The 12,720-nt window shown below is 38.2% G+C and overlaps 1 protein-coding gene across 2 annotated transcripts in view; it reads right to left on the bottom strand.

The window, feature by feature from the left end:
• LIPC (lipase C, hepatic type) overlaps positions 1-12,720 on the bottom strand; it is a 42,587-nt gene that overhangs the window by 16,959 nt on the left and 12,908 nt on the right. The window lies entirely within an intron of this gene.

The following is a 12,720-nucleotide window of genomic DNA, read 5'->3' as shown; positions in this document are numbered from 1 at the left end:
GTAACTAAAGCTCAGAAATTGGAAGCAACAAAAGGGTAAAAAGACAATGGTAATAAATAGCAAAACTGACCTAGTCATTGCTGTGATTTGGCTCTGAGAAAGGAAAATGTTACTCCAAGATGCATTAAAGTGGTGCCTTTGATACAAAGAAAGAATGTTCGTGCCAATAATACTTAATAATTTAGTAGCAGCAAAGGGAACAGTGTACATAGCTCTTATTACCACCTTCAGGTCATACCAATTCAAGCTGCAACAGTTGCTCAACAGCACCTTTGAAATGGTCACAGAGGAAGTCAGTGCCTTCAATGTAGGTCTGTGCTCACTGCAACTTCCATGCTCACAGAGGCTTTTGGAACGCATCTAAAATCATAACATATTCTTTTCCGTATTATATCTACAAATGCATCTTGATGCATTCTACAACAGTGTTCCATTTTTAGCACAAAGAGGAAAACAAAGATTATTTAACTTCTCTTCCATTACATGTGTGCTTTCTTTGGTTTATTCCTCATTTTCATGTTCTCCCAATGCCTGTTATAGTGCTGACACTTTGTTGCTCTATTGTTTGCACATATTTCAGAAAACAATCATGAATAGCTGTTTTCTTTATATATCCTCTGTGAGAATGTTTAGTGTTGTTTTTAACTTGCCAGTAAGTCTAAGAGAGGGAGTTAAAAATATAGTTTGAACTTTGTTGCTTTCAAATGTGAAAATTTCCAATGGAATCTATTGTATCATTAGAAAACTGCACCAAATTATTAATCCATGTAATGACTTGGAGAAGGAAATCGTATCTCAAAGTTTGGCACCTTACAACACTCTTGCTAAAAATGTCATGCTAGTGACTGAGAGACATGATCAAAGGGAACTGCAAAGTTTCATAGGCAAGCCTGCAAAAATTGCAAAACAAAACTGCTGAATATTTTCCAGTGCTCACTGCAGCTGAGTTTGGAAGATTTTTTGGCAAATTACCTCTTAGCCAGGTGAGTTGGTGGCCGACTTGTAGAATCATGGAATGGCTTGGGATGGAAGGGACCTTAAGATTGAACTTCCGTGCTGTGGGCAAGGCTGCCACCCACCAGCACGTCCAGGGATGAGGCAGCCACAGCTTCTCTAGGCCGCCTGTTCAGCACCTCACTACACTCTGAGTAAAAAATTTCCTCCTAATATCTAAACTGAATTTACCCTCTTTTACTTTAAAGCCTTTTCCCCTTGTCCTAACAAGCTATGGAAAAAGTTGGTCTCCCTCATTCTCTTCTTAGTTCAACATGAATCCTTCAGAGAGGCAGTACGATGTGGTCACGTTGGTCTGTATGCTAACATAAATTACCTTCATGCAGAACAGCATAAAAATGACATGAAATTTCATGACTTCTTGGTACCCTGGAGGAAGCTCATCCTTTCTTAATTTGTGTTAATGATGTGTCTATGCATCAGTAAGAGATGCAGTAAGACTGTTTTTGTAAATACCACTTAATCGTAGTATAGTAAAGTTTCATCATAATTGTTTTGATTTTAGTTTTGGCATATGAACCAAAACAACTATGACTTGCTTTGGTTGGTTGGTTGGTTTGCTGAGAAGTAAAACCAGAAGACTGATTCTGAGCTTAACAAAATCAACCATTTCTATCTTCTTGAATTTAAAAAATAAAAGGGAACATATTCGTTCTCCAATTAAAAAAAAAAAAATGAACTGAAGTGTATTAATCAATAAGCCTGTAAGGCAGTTGTGGCAAAGAGCAGGGAAACCAGATCACAAAGAAGCCAGCAATGATTCCATGCTCAGAATTCAGCTCATGATTCCAGGCTGATGCCACGTGCAGAACAGTGCATACAGTCTTGCTCTCCTCCCTTGAAAATGATGGAGAAGGATGCACCACCCACATCCACACAACTATTAAACTGCATACATTATTTATGGGGTAACAAATATGCTGTCCTCATCTAAAGTAAAGCACTTCTAAATGTGAATGTTTAAGTGCTACTTGTGCAATCCATAATTGCTAAATTGAAATTAGTACCTCAAGGGTTTCATCTGACCTAATCTGAATTCTATGAGCCCAAATACTGGGAAATCATTAGAACATTAATCTTTCCAGGAATACTTTGGGCTAACACATAATATGGATCTCAAATTGTTTCTATAATTAAATGCTGACAACAACAACAAAAATAAATCTCCATCTGTTACCTAATGCAAACTTTGATAGTTTCAAGTGATATTTAGAAGTAGGTAGATGTAGGGGAAGAAAATACTTGCGATATTTTTTAGTCACACACTTCATGTTCATTTGACCTTTTATTTTCTGCAGCCTTTCTTTCCAGTACTGTTTTCTCTCCCTTTGTGGAAGTGCTTGTTTGCAAATATGTGCATGACTAAATTTTTGGCCAGAGTTTCTGCCAAAATAATCAGACGCCTGATTTGGAGCTTGCATTTCCTTGATATTAAAGGCAAAAAGAAGAAATGGTCTCAAACTGCCTGGATGAAATATAGTCATACAACACTATCAGAGAAGATGGCAAATGAATAAAGACAAATGTGAAACAAAGTAGATTAGGACAGGAAATGTAAGAACTAAAAGTGATGTTATATGGAGATCTATAAAATCATACACTGGATGGAAGAAATAGAGAAGGAATCAGTTAGTTTCTTCTAGTACAAGATGTGGGGGTCGTTTTGATAGCAAAAGTTGAAGCAGTTCTCCGCAAGACGTGTACTGAGGAATTCCCTGCCAGCTGTGATGTAGCATTTATGGAAGGTCAGTTGGAACGTGGAAGTGTCTACGTAAGAGAAATCCACTGAGGATTACTAAATGGATTGACAATGCCATTTACTCAGAAGATCCTTGCGAAAGAATGGTGACTGTGACAGTGTATAGGGAAAGTGCTACATGTATATGTAAACTTTTCCTGCTCAGGAAGCATCATCTGTTGGTCACAGCAGCAAATGAATGAACTAGGTGAACCTTCAGTGTCATCCACTACAGCTGGTGTACTGTTTGATGTAGGATATGGCATTGTAGGATATGAAAGCATTTTCCTGTCCAGTTCCAGTAAAATCCAAGTCCTAAACCCAGAGAAAGTAGACAGGAGGATTCAAACTGCACGTGTATCTTGCTTATAACTTTATGGTTTGGAATATTTCCTTCAGTTTTATTTCTGAGGAACCAAGAAAAAAATCGCTATTACCTATATGCATCTTCCTTGCTGCTATTTCCTGTGTACTGACGCTATCATGAGAGGAGTAAACTGAGTAGTGGCGGGGGAATAGGCAGCTTAGCAAAAGATTATACATTTTTAGAGTTTTATTTTTAGGGAGCTGTACTGGAAGTGAGAGTTCATTTTCTGCTTATGGCCTTGCTTTTTTTGCTGTGTGATCCTGCAGTGAAATCACTTGTCTTGTGCCAACTTGCTATGTCAGAAATTCAGCATAATTTCTGGATCACAGCATTAGGTAGGACAAGGAGAAATGAAATGTGTACAGCATAAATGTGGAAAGATCAGGAAAAAATAATTAGGAGCTTGAAATAATTAGAAAATAGAGGCAACAGAATCTTTAAAATATTAGCAAAGAAAGACATTATAGAGTGAAACTCACAGGGCTGTGAGTCCAGATCAGTTTAGTATATCCTAGCTCCATTCCCTGCAAGGTGGAAAGCAGAGCAAGCTGCAGAGCCAGGCTGGGAGGTGCAGGCAATGTATTCATATGCACAACCAGTCTTGTCTGCACAGGAAAGTTGGTGAAATGTTATTTACTTCTGAATTTTTGGTATTAGCTACTCTCAGAAAGCACCCTCGTGAATATTTATGCTCGGCACCATTGTGATACTCTGAATAAGAAAAACGTCTGTTCTGGAGTTTGCAGAAAGGCAGTGGGAAATAAAGAGGGCAGTGGTGCATGGACAACGATTGAGAGTTGCGATGGAAAGGAAAGAAAGAGCAGAATTTGGATGAGTTTTAGCCTTAGGACAGAAGTAACAATCAGAAGGAGATGACACATCAACACTGGCAGCACGTTGGTTAAGCGAGAGAGTCTGCCCGCAGCTTGACTGTAACTAAATCCCAGAGTAAGTGGGCTTTGTTCATTCCAGCAAATAGGTCTAAGCATCCAAAGCCCTCAGTCTAAGAATGGTGACCTGGCAGCTGATCCCAAGGCATTTTTGTACTTCCAAGATATCTGTATTTAAAAGAAATGATGGAAGAATTGTAAAGAGTTCTTGGAACTTTTGTTTTGCTTTCATCATCCTCTCCTCCCTTACTTCTTTCCTATTCTCTTGCCTCTGAGATATGATGATCCTCTTTTTTTTCATTGTGCCCTTTGATGTTTTTATACAGCATAGTTTTGCTTTACTTCTGCAGTTTTTGTCTGAACGAGAATCCTATTTTTGCAGCACATAGAAGCTGTTGTTTTGAGAATCACTAGCTGTGTTCATCTAAGCAGGAGTTTGATGCTTTCACTGGTATGGTATTTAAACACTTCTAAACATCATTTTTAGTGTATCCTGAATTTCTCCAAACACGTATTTTACAATGAAGGCATGCAGTTCTTCTGAAACTTCTGCAGTGCACGTGGTTTATTAAAGTATCGTCATGCAGTAATGTCTAGAAGTGAGACTCCTTATCAAAAATTGTCTGGAATTATTTTTATTTCAAAAAGAATCCTTTATCCATGCATTGCAGAGGAATTTTAAGTAGATTTTGCCTGGTGAACTTTTGTTAGGGATTTTATTGTTGCTGTCATACAATATTTATTATGATTTTCTGTATATAGATGATCTTATGATCATTGTTACCTTGTGAGCTGTAGTTCACAAACTTCTGGAGTATTTCTGCTCAGCACTCCAGTACTACTTTCTTCTCTTTTATTAAGAGTGATCTCACAGTGGTGTACTGTGAAGATCTGTTAGCATACGTTTGGGCTCAGCAAGCATTACTAAAATCTATCCCAAAACAATTGGGAAAATGAACAAATAAATAAACTACATCTGTTGTTTGAAAGCTTGCAATAGGAAAAGTTCCAGATCCAAAAAAGTGTCTCCCAACAATGTGCCCTAAATAGATGCTGTCAGCAGAAGAATCTGAAAGCCAGGACAGATAGAAAGAGGGTTCTGCAGGGATGCTTATGCTACCATGATGCTTTTGGTGTATGAGCAGAGAGTTCAGGACTCCCAGTCAGACAAAGCTGCTTTTTCCCCTCTTAACAAGTTTCTTTGAACAGAAGTATCATTTTCCATATGACACTTTTCCTACTTGGAAGGGGTTTTATTTTATAAATGTTTTCCATGTTGGAAATGGAATGCATGCTGTCTACATTCATCAGCTGCTCTTGTTCATTTTCTCCAGAATCCTTCAGTCTTCATGAACATACAAATATGAAAAGAAAAAATGTTTCCCTTGAGTTTCTTTGGTCTTTGCTTGTGATATTTCACTGGAGAGAAGTTTACTGAACCAAATAAACTGAACCATGAAGGAGCTGCTGACATACTTCTCATGCTATTGGATTTGCTGCTGGATGGCTAACGAAACTGCCCTGTGTTCTGTCACCAGGAGCTGTGTTACAGGGCAGCACAGTGGAAGTGTACTGAAGCCAGGTTTGTTTTGCCTAAGCAAATTGGATCCAACAAACATGGAAAATATTAGTTTTTAGTTTAAATTGTTAGATTTGTGGGCTTGGTAAGTTGGATTTATGAAATTTTTCCAAAAGAAGTTCCTATTTTACTTACTGAAATCTCATCTTCCAGAAGTGGAAATTTAAGAATTTCAATTGCGGCATTTGCTGGGATGAAAATAGAAAAATCCTCTGTAACAGAAAAATCCTCTGTTAAAGGTGAGGATGGGATCATTAAACAATGGACATATTAAATCTGACGGCCCGGAAAGCACAAACAAAGAATTAAGAGTTCAGTTGCCAGATGGTGAAAAATAAGTTTTTCATAGTTGATCACGCAGCAGCAAGGCTAACAAAGAGCCTGCAGATTTCCTTTTGAAATCGGTGGGAGCTGGGAGCACTTGGTGCCTTTCATGGGTTGTGACTGGTTTGGGGGCTTTCACCTCAGGAGCTCCCTGAGTCTGCCTAGTGCTCTATAAACTTTAGTCCCCTTGCAGCTTTGCCTCCTGACGTAGCTTCTGAGCATTATTACTGTTCACAGGTTTTAGATCTCCAAGTTCTTTCATGTCCAAGAAGTGATATGGACTGCACAGTACATGTATACATATGGTATTAGTGAATTACAACTGCTTTGCTGGAAATCAGATGACAGTCAGCTGGCTAAGTATTGGATCTCAGCGTGTGGAAGCTACCCTGTAAGATTGACATAAGGAGTTATCTCATTGTGGGCTCATCCCTTCTACGACAAATGTTGAATTTGATCATGCTGAGTTTGGCTCCATAGTAAGTAGAATGATTCACCAAGTTTGCATGTAGCCTGGGTATAGCTTAGAAGAGAAAGGACAGTAAATCACCAAATTGAATTAGCACACAGAGCCCTGAGTAAGTGCATCACGTGAGATGACACTGCTTAAAGCACTGCATGCTGACCACCTAAACCTGAATGGTTTTATCCAAGGTACGTCCCAGCTAATTATCTGCATGTACCTTGCACCCAGGTAGTTAGCAGTACTTCTTGGGAAATAAGCAGTGGGGTATGCTTGTGGATAAGATATTAGCTGGTTGGTGAAGTTACTAATTTAATTTCCTTGTTTGTCGCAGACAAGGTTAGTCTCTGTAACCTCTGCTTTGTGCTCTGCCTCTTCAGTGTTACAAACCAGTCACCTTTGGGAATAACTCAGATAATATGAAGATAAATATCATAATAATTCCTGTGTTTTCTAATGTGTATTAGAAAAAATCAGGTAGTGCTGATAGCTATTACTCAGTTTAACAGACAACAGCAGTAAAGAATAAATCTGCTGGTAAAGGACATAGGCTTATGGAAGATAGCTTTCAAAAAACAAACAGCAAAAAAAACGAAACACTTTGTTGCTGACACTTTACTACAAGAGAAAGAAAGCTGCTGTTTGATGTCCAGATTCTACGATCTGCAGTGCTTCTAAGTGAGTCACCTTCCCACCAAAGGGTAACACATTAGCTAGCTGGAAAAAGTCAGGACAACATCCGTAATTAAATCCCTGGTATCCTTATACAGCTGTTTTGCAGTGGTTTAGGAATGTAGAAAGAAAAGAGATTTTTTCAATTTCAAATATTACAGTTAGTGTAAAACTGAAATTTATGTGCTTGTGGTGTGTTGCTTTTAAGTGTAAATGCTTAGATAGAGACTATCAAAGGGCTGGAGCACCTCTCCTATGAAGAAAGGCTGAGGGAGCCGGAGTCTAACTGGATGGATTATCTCCGTTAGTGACTGGAGCTACTTAAAAAACAGCAACAACAAAAGCAAGAGGATGTTACTGAGAGTGGAGACACTGAGAATTAGAAATTATTGCTTGTAGAGGTACTAGTGGTGGATGCTTTTCAGCTGGTGAGGATCCCTGCTGAGATTTTCTGGGCAGGGGCAGTATGCTGCTTTGGTGCCTGGATGTGCACCATCATACTTTGTAGGGAAATAACTCACTCAGTTTTAGTGAGACACACACAGTACTGGTTAAGCTGCCACTGCTGCCAAGGCATGGTCCTGGGAATTATACATCCATGGAGGTTACAGCAGAGAACTCAGAGGTCCTACGGCCCCGTTCCAGACCAGTGCTGCTGTGACTCTCACGCTCATCTCATTCAGTTCACTCACCAATGTGAAAACTCACTTTTCACATCACCCTTGATTAGCTTGCAGACTTAGCAAGCTGAAATTACACATGCTGAAGTCAGATAAGTATAAGTCATCAGACAATGTAGGAAAGAAATGAGATCACAGAATCAATTGGATATTTACTCCCTGAAACTCTGCATTTGAAACTCCAAAGAGAAGCATGACAGAAATTTAAAACAGAAGTTGCCTAAAGACTTGTATAAAGCATTTTTGTCTTCCAACAGCAATGATTATTTAAAAATTTACATTTCCATTTGTGCATGATTATTCTGTTAAAAATATCAACATAGCCATCTCAAATCTCCTGTACTTATCTATTAGCATAAGAAAAAGTATCTTTCAAAGCACTTGGAAAGTTGATTTTATAACCCCTGTCTTCAGTTGACTGGCACAAAATACGTAGGCTCAAAACTTATGAATTCTTCACACGATTACAAGTCATGTTTGGCTTCATGGAAGTAGCTGAGAAAACCCAATGAAACAGCTGGAATCACATTCCTCTTTAATGCTTTAGAGGGGACATAGCAGAACAAAAACTTCTTATGAGTTCAATGTGGGGGAAATAACGGTTTGTTATCAATCGAGAAATCACAGTCTCTAATATTTAGTTGCCCAGAAGAGAGATCAGTGTGTCAGCTGCTCGGCCAGATAGCCATTTTTGCTACTTGGTAAGTAGCTGCCCTTGCTGAACATGGCTAATGTACAATAAGGACTAGAACAGTGTTAGAATGATGCATCTTTCCAACCATTCTGTGTGACCTATAAGTGTGCCAAAGGTGTAGGTGAAGTACTAAGGAGCACGGTGGGCAATATTGGCGGTAGGTGGACAGTTGGACTAGGTGGTCTGAAAAGTCTTTTCCAACCATCATGATTTTATGATTCTGTTCTATGATTCTAAGGTGTGTAATAAGAATTATCATACAATCAATCATAAGAATGGCTGTGTGAGTAAAATCCCAATGGCTACTCTATATGCCCATGCCCAGTTAGTTGCATTCAGACATGCAAGAAAAAGGGAGGCTGAACCAGGCGCCTGATCCTGTAAAACTGTGGGTAGAAACAGGGGTTCTCCAGAGGGTATGGCAACAACTGGACACAGTTGCAGATCAGAGTATCATAAAGTTCTCTGTAAATACAAGGTCGTAAGGTCTGACAAGGAGAAACCATAAATGTGCAAACATGGAGATTATCCCTCTGTGCAGAATGGAATTTCTGCCTAAGAATTCAATTTTTGCATTGCCCTCATAACTGCTATAGTCTCTCAAAAGATGCTTTTCCATATTGTGCATAGGTGGTGTTTATAGCACTAAGTCATGCTCCTGATTCGACTTGGCATGTCTAGAATCTGTCATATTTTGTAGGGCAAAGAAAGAGGGACTGCTATTCATATGTAGAATTAAAGACTCAAAATGGGAGACATATCTTCTTATATCTTCTTATAAAACAGTACATCTTCCTTAAAAGTTCTCCTTTTCCAGAATGACGTTTTGCTATATTTAAATTCACTTTGCAGAAAAATCACAACCTTTCTGGTTGCTTGGTTTTTGTTTTTGTCTTGTAACAATAGACACAAAGCTATTTGGATGCAGAATCTCCTTTATATGTAAAGATCTGAACAAGATTCAGAGCACGTAACTGCTCTGGAATACCAGTACTTAAGGAGCATATATGATAGGGGATGCACATGCTCAACTGCATCCATCTATCTGTGCCAGCAAAGAGGTTACCACCTCCAGCTTTTTATTACCTCCCACCAGACAGAGATTACCATCCTTAAGTCCTGTTGTCAGTGCTTCACTGCCTATTTGTTGCAAGCAAAATAAGATAGACAGCCTCAAATCACGTGTTTTAACTGTTTATAATAACCTAATTTATTTTGCTTGAAGCAAACTAGGGGATGCTTACTTGAACTGATGGACTGCATGTGTTAGATAAAATGGTAGCTTTTGGGAAATGATGAATAGCTGGGAGAGGGCTATAGGCAGTTACCTTTGGCTTGAAAAAGGATGCTTGTTCACAGCATGAGACACACATGCAGTGAATCAATACCTTCCAGAAGACCACTTCAGAGAATTTTTGATTTTTTTGATTTTTGAAAAGTACGTCAGATAAATTGGTTTGTATGTAACACTCTCAATCCTACTGTGAATATTAGAGTCTTTTCTCTGTAGTATGGAGATACGGAAATTATACAGCTACAAATAGAGCCTATGCATTATACTGTCATATTCTCAGCAAGCAACATATAAATTTCTGTAGCCAAAAATAATTTTGAATTTTTCCCTTTCGTTAAGCTACAGAAAGCTCTGTAATTATCTCAGTGTGCTCTTTTGTCTCTGTAAACCTTCATTTGTTTCATCTCTAGTATCCAACTTGGTAGCACAGTCAAAAGGTTACACAGATAAACATAATCATTTGCTTCTGTCATACCTGAAACACCAAGTAGATTAATTTACTCACTTTGCTATTTGTCCTTATATCTGAGTTCAGCTTAGAGTCCTCAGAGCTGAATTGTTATTTAAAAAAAAAAAAGTATAATAATCTATCATAGTTTACGTGGACAAGTCGCAGATGGTAATGCTATAATGCACATAGAACACATCATCTTGCTTTCTTTATCCAGTTCAGAACGTAATTCCCTTTTTCCTTTGGTGTATCTCTGTAGAGCTGTGCTAATATCCAGCAAACATTCAAGTTAGTTTCTTCATCATTTGAAAAAAAAAAAAGCTGAGTTTAATATTTGCTTTACAAAACACTATGGCCTTTGATTGTATTGAGCCGTTTTATATAGACTCAGCAAATCCATGTCCTCAAATATCCAACTGAAATCTTCCCTCTCCTGTTCTAAAGCAACTAAACAGACCAGTGTGTTTTGTCCGAAAGGAAGCTGTGCATGCTACTCCATGTAGGAAATCCATTCTGTCACTGATGTGAGTTCTAGACTCCAGTCTCCCCTCAATGACCTCACATATGGAGAACACATAAAAGTTTTAAAATCAGCTCTGCTTGCTTTTTCATTATAGTTGGTTATGATAAGAGAAATGATGTCAGTTTGAGGATTGTTTTTTAAGCTGGAATGATGTCAGTGTTTCAATGTCAGCTGCACCTTGATATTGAAATAGACAAAATATGTTGATATGAGATCCCAGACAAACCAGAGAAGCTGCTCTGTCAGCATGGCCTTTGTCCATTGCAGAGCCAGCTTCAGCCAAGTTTATTCCTGTCTGCCTTTGGGCTTAAAATGGCATTTCTCTTCTGATACAAAACAAACAAACAAACAAACTGAATACCACCAGCATCGTTATGTCACCCACAGCTAGTTTTTTTACAGCTAGTGGTGTAGCAGTGAATGCTGCTGAGTGAATCCCACAGCATTATGCCAGTGGGGCACCTCTGCTACTCACTATCTAGTTCTTCTCAGATTGCCTTTGGCGACTCTGTTGAAAAACACACAGAAAAATCAACAGGAATGCTCCAACAACCCAAGTATTCTAATGGTGCAGCAGTCAGGCTGGGTTTATCAGACGCCCATAAACTTAATAAAAATAGTATGGATTTTGGGATTTTTCAACTGCTATATAATTGTTAACTCTGGAAATCAGGAAAGACTGTTTTCTGCCCTTTACTGGCAGGAAATGACAAAAAAATGTTGATTAAGATTGGTAAAAAGCTCTTTAAAAAGCTGAAAAACGTTTTTAGCCATAATTTTTTTACTGTGTCTAGACCCTAGATCAATTTCTTCTTCACACAATGTCTAGAAAAAAATAATTCATCGCAGAAATAGCTCTTACTAGACTGAAACTGTTGGGTAATAGATTTGAAGGAAACTAGGGAAATTTTATATTAAATGAACAGGTGAGCTTAGCCATAGTCCACAGCAGAAATGAAATGTAGCTTTTGGAGGTTGCTGCTGCGTTCCATTTCACTGAGCACCAACTTAGCAGTTTTGTGACTACGTGTTGCTGTGAAAGTTCCCAGCGATGGCTTTTACAAGGAAGAATTATTGAGTGGCATCTTTCTGCCATGTCTCTGCTTTCAGAAATTCAAAAATCTGAACCGTGTGATAACGGAGTATTATGACTGCTACAGCTGTTACAAACTTCAATGGAAGCTGAGTGTTGTGTGTACTCAGAACCATACTGATTTTGATGGAAAAGCACGTGAAGAAAACAAGGAAGGTAAGCATGATATAAACATTAGGGAAACATCGTTATCTAAACAGACATCTAGAGAGTAACTTTTATTGTTGATGATATTTGGTAATGAGGGCTGGTACTTCCCAGCAAGAAGTTCAGGTAAATAAGAAATGATGAAATTATTTGACTTGGAATGTTTAAGAAATGTAAATTTTATAAGAAAATAGAGGTTAAGTAAAGTCACTGCACAGTAAGTTCTGTTATTTTCCTATTTTTAGAAGGATTGCTAATTTTCTAGGAATATTAAGTAGGCATTTCTCAATAAGATTTGAGAAGTTACATTTATTTTACTTTGCACTAAAAGGCTGAATTCATTTCAGCTCCAAAATGCTGACAAGTTACCAAAGCAGCTATTTTTATTTACTCTGTAAAATCTTACAGTAAAAAAAAGGAAGAAAAAGATGATTTTTAACAGCAGGTGACAAAAGTGGATTTTGATAGCTGAATTATGTATAAAAGCAACTTCTACCAAGCTAATTGAAGAAAATAGGGCCAAAGAAAAAAGACAATTGTGCACCCTTCCTGCACCCTTCCCATCACCCCACACTCAAATTTTAATCTGGTGCTATCCTTGCTGATCTGTGCATTTTGAGTGTTCCTAGTTCAGCCTGGCAATGCAGACAACATGAGAATTTAAAATAAACCCAAACTGCATGAGGAGAACATATTGGCTGCTATCTATTAATCCGTTCTTCGCACTGAGTCTACTGTTATAGACTTTGCACTGCTGTGATTGCATTTAGTGATTAAATCAGCTTCTCGTG

The sequence above is a fragment of the Tympanuchus pallidicinctus genome, unplaced genomic scaffold (genome assembly GCF_026119805.1).
Source record: "Tympanuchus pallidicinctus isolate F22 unplaced genomic scaffold, pur_lepc_1.0 scaffold12, whole genome shotgun sequence".
Classification (NCBI taxonomy): domain Eukaryota; kingdom Metazoa; phylum Chordata; class Aves; order Galliformes; family Phasianidae; genus Tympanuchus; species Tympanuchus pallidicinctus.
This window is presented reverse-complemented; position numbering and strand designations above follow the sequence as displayed.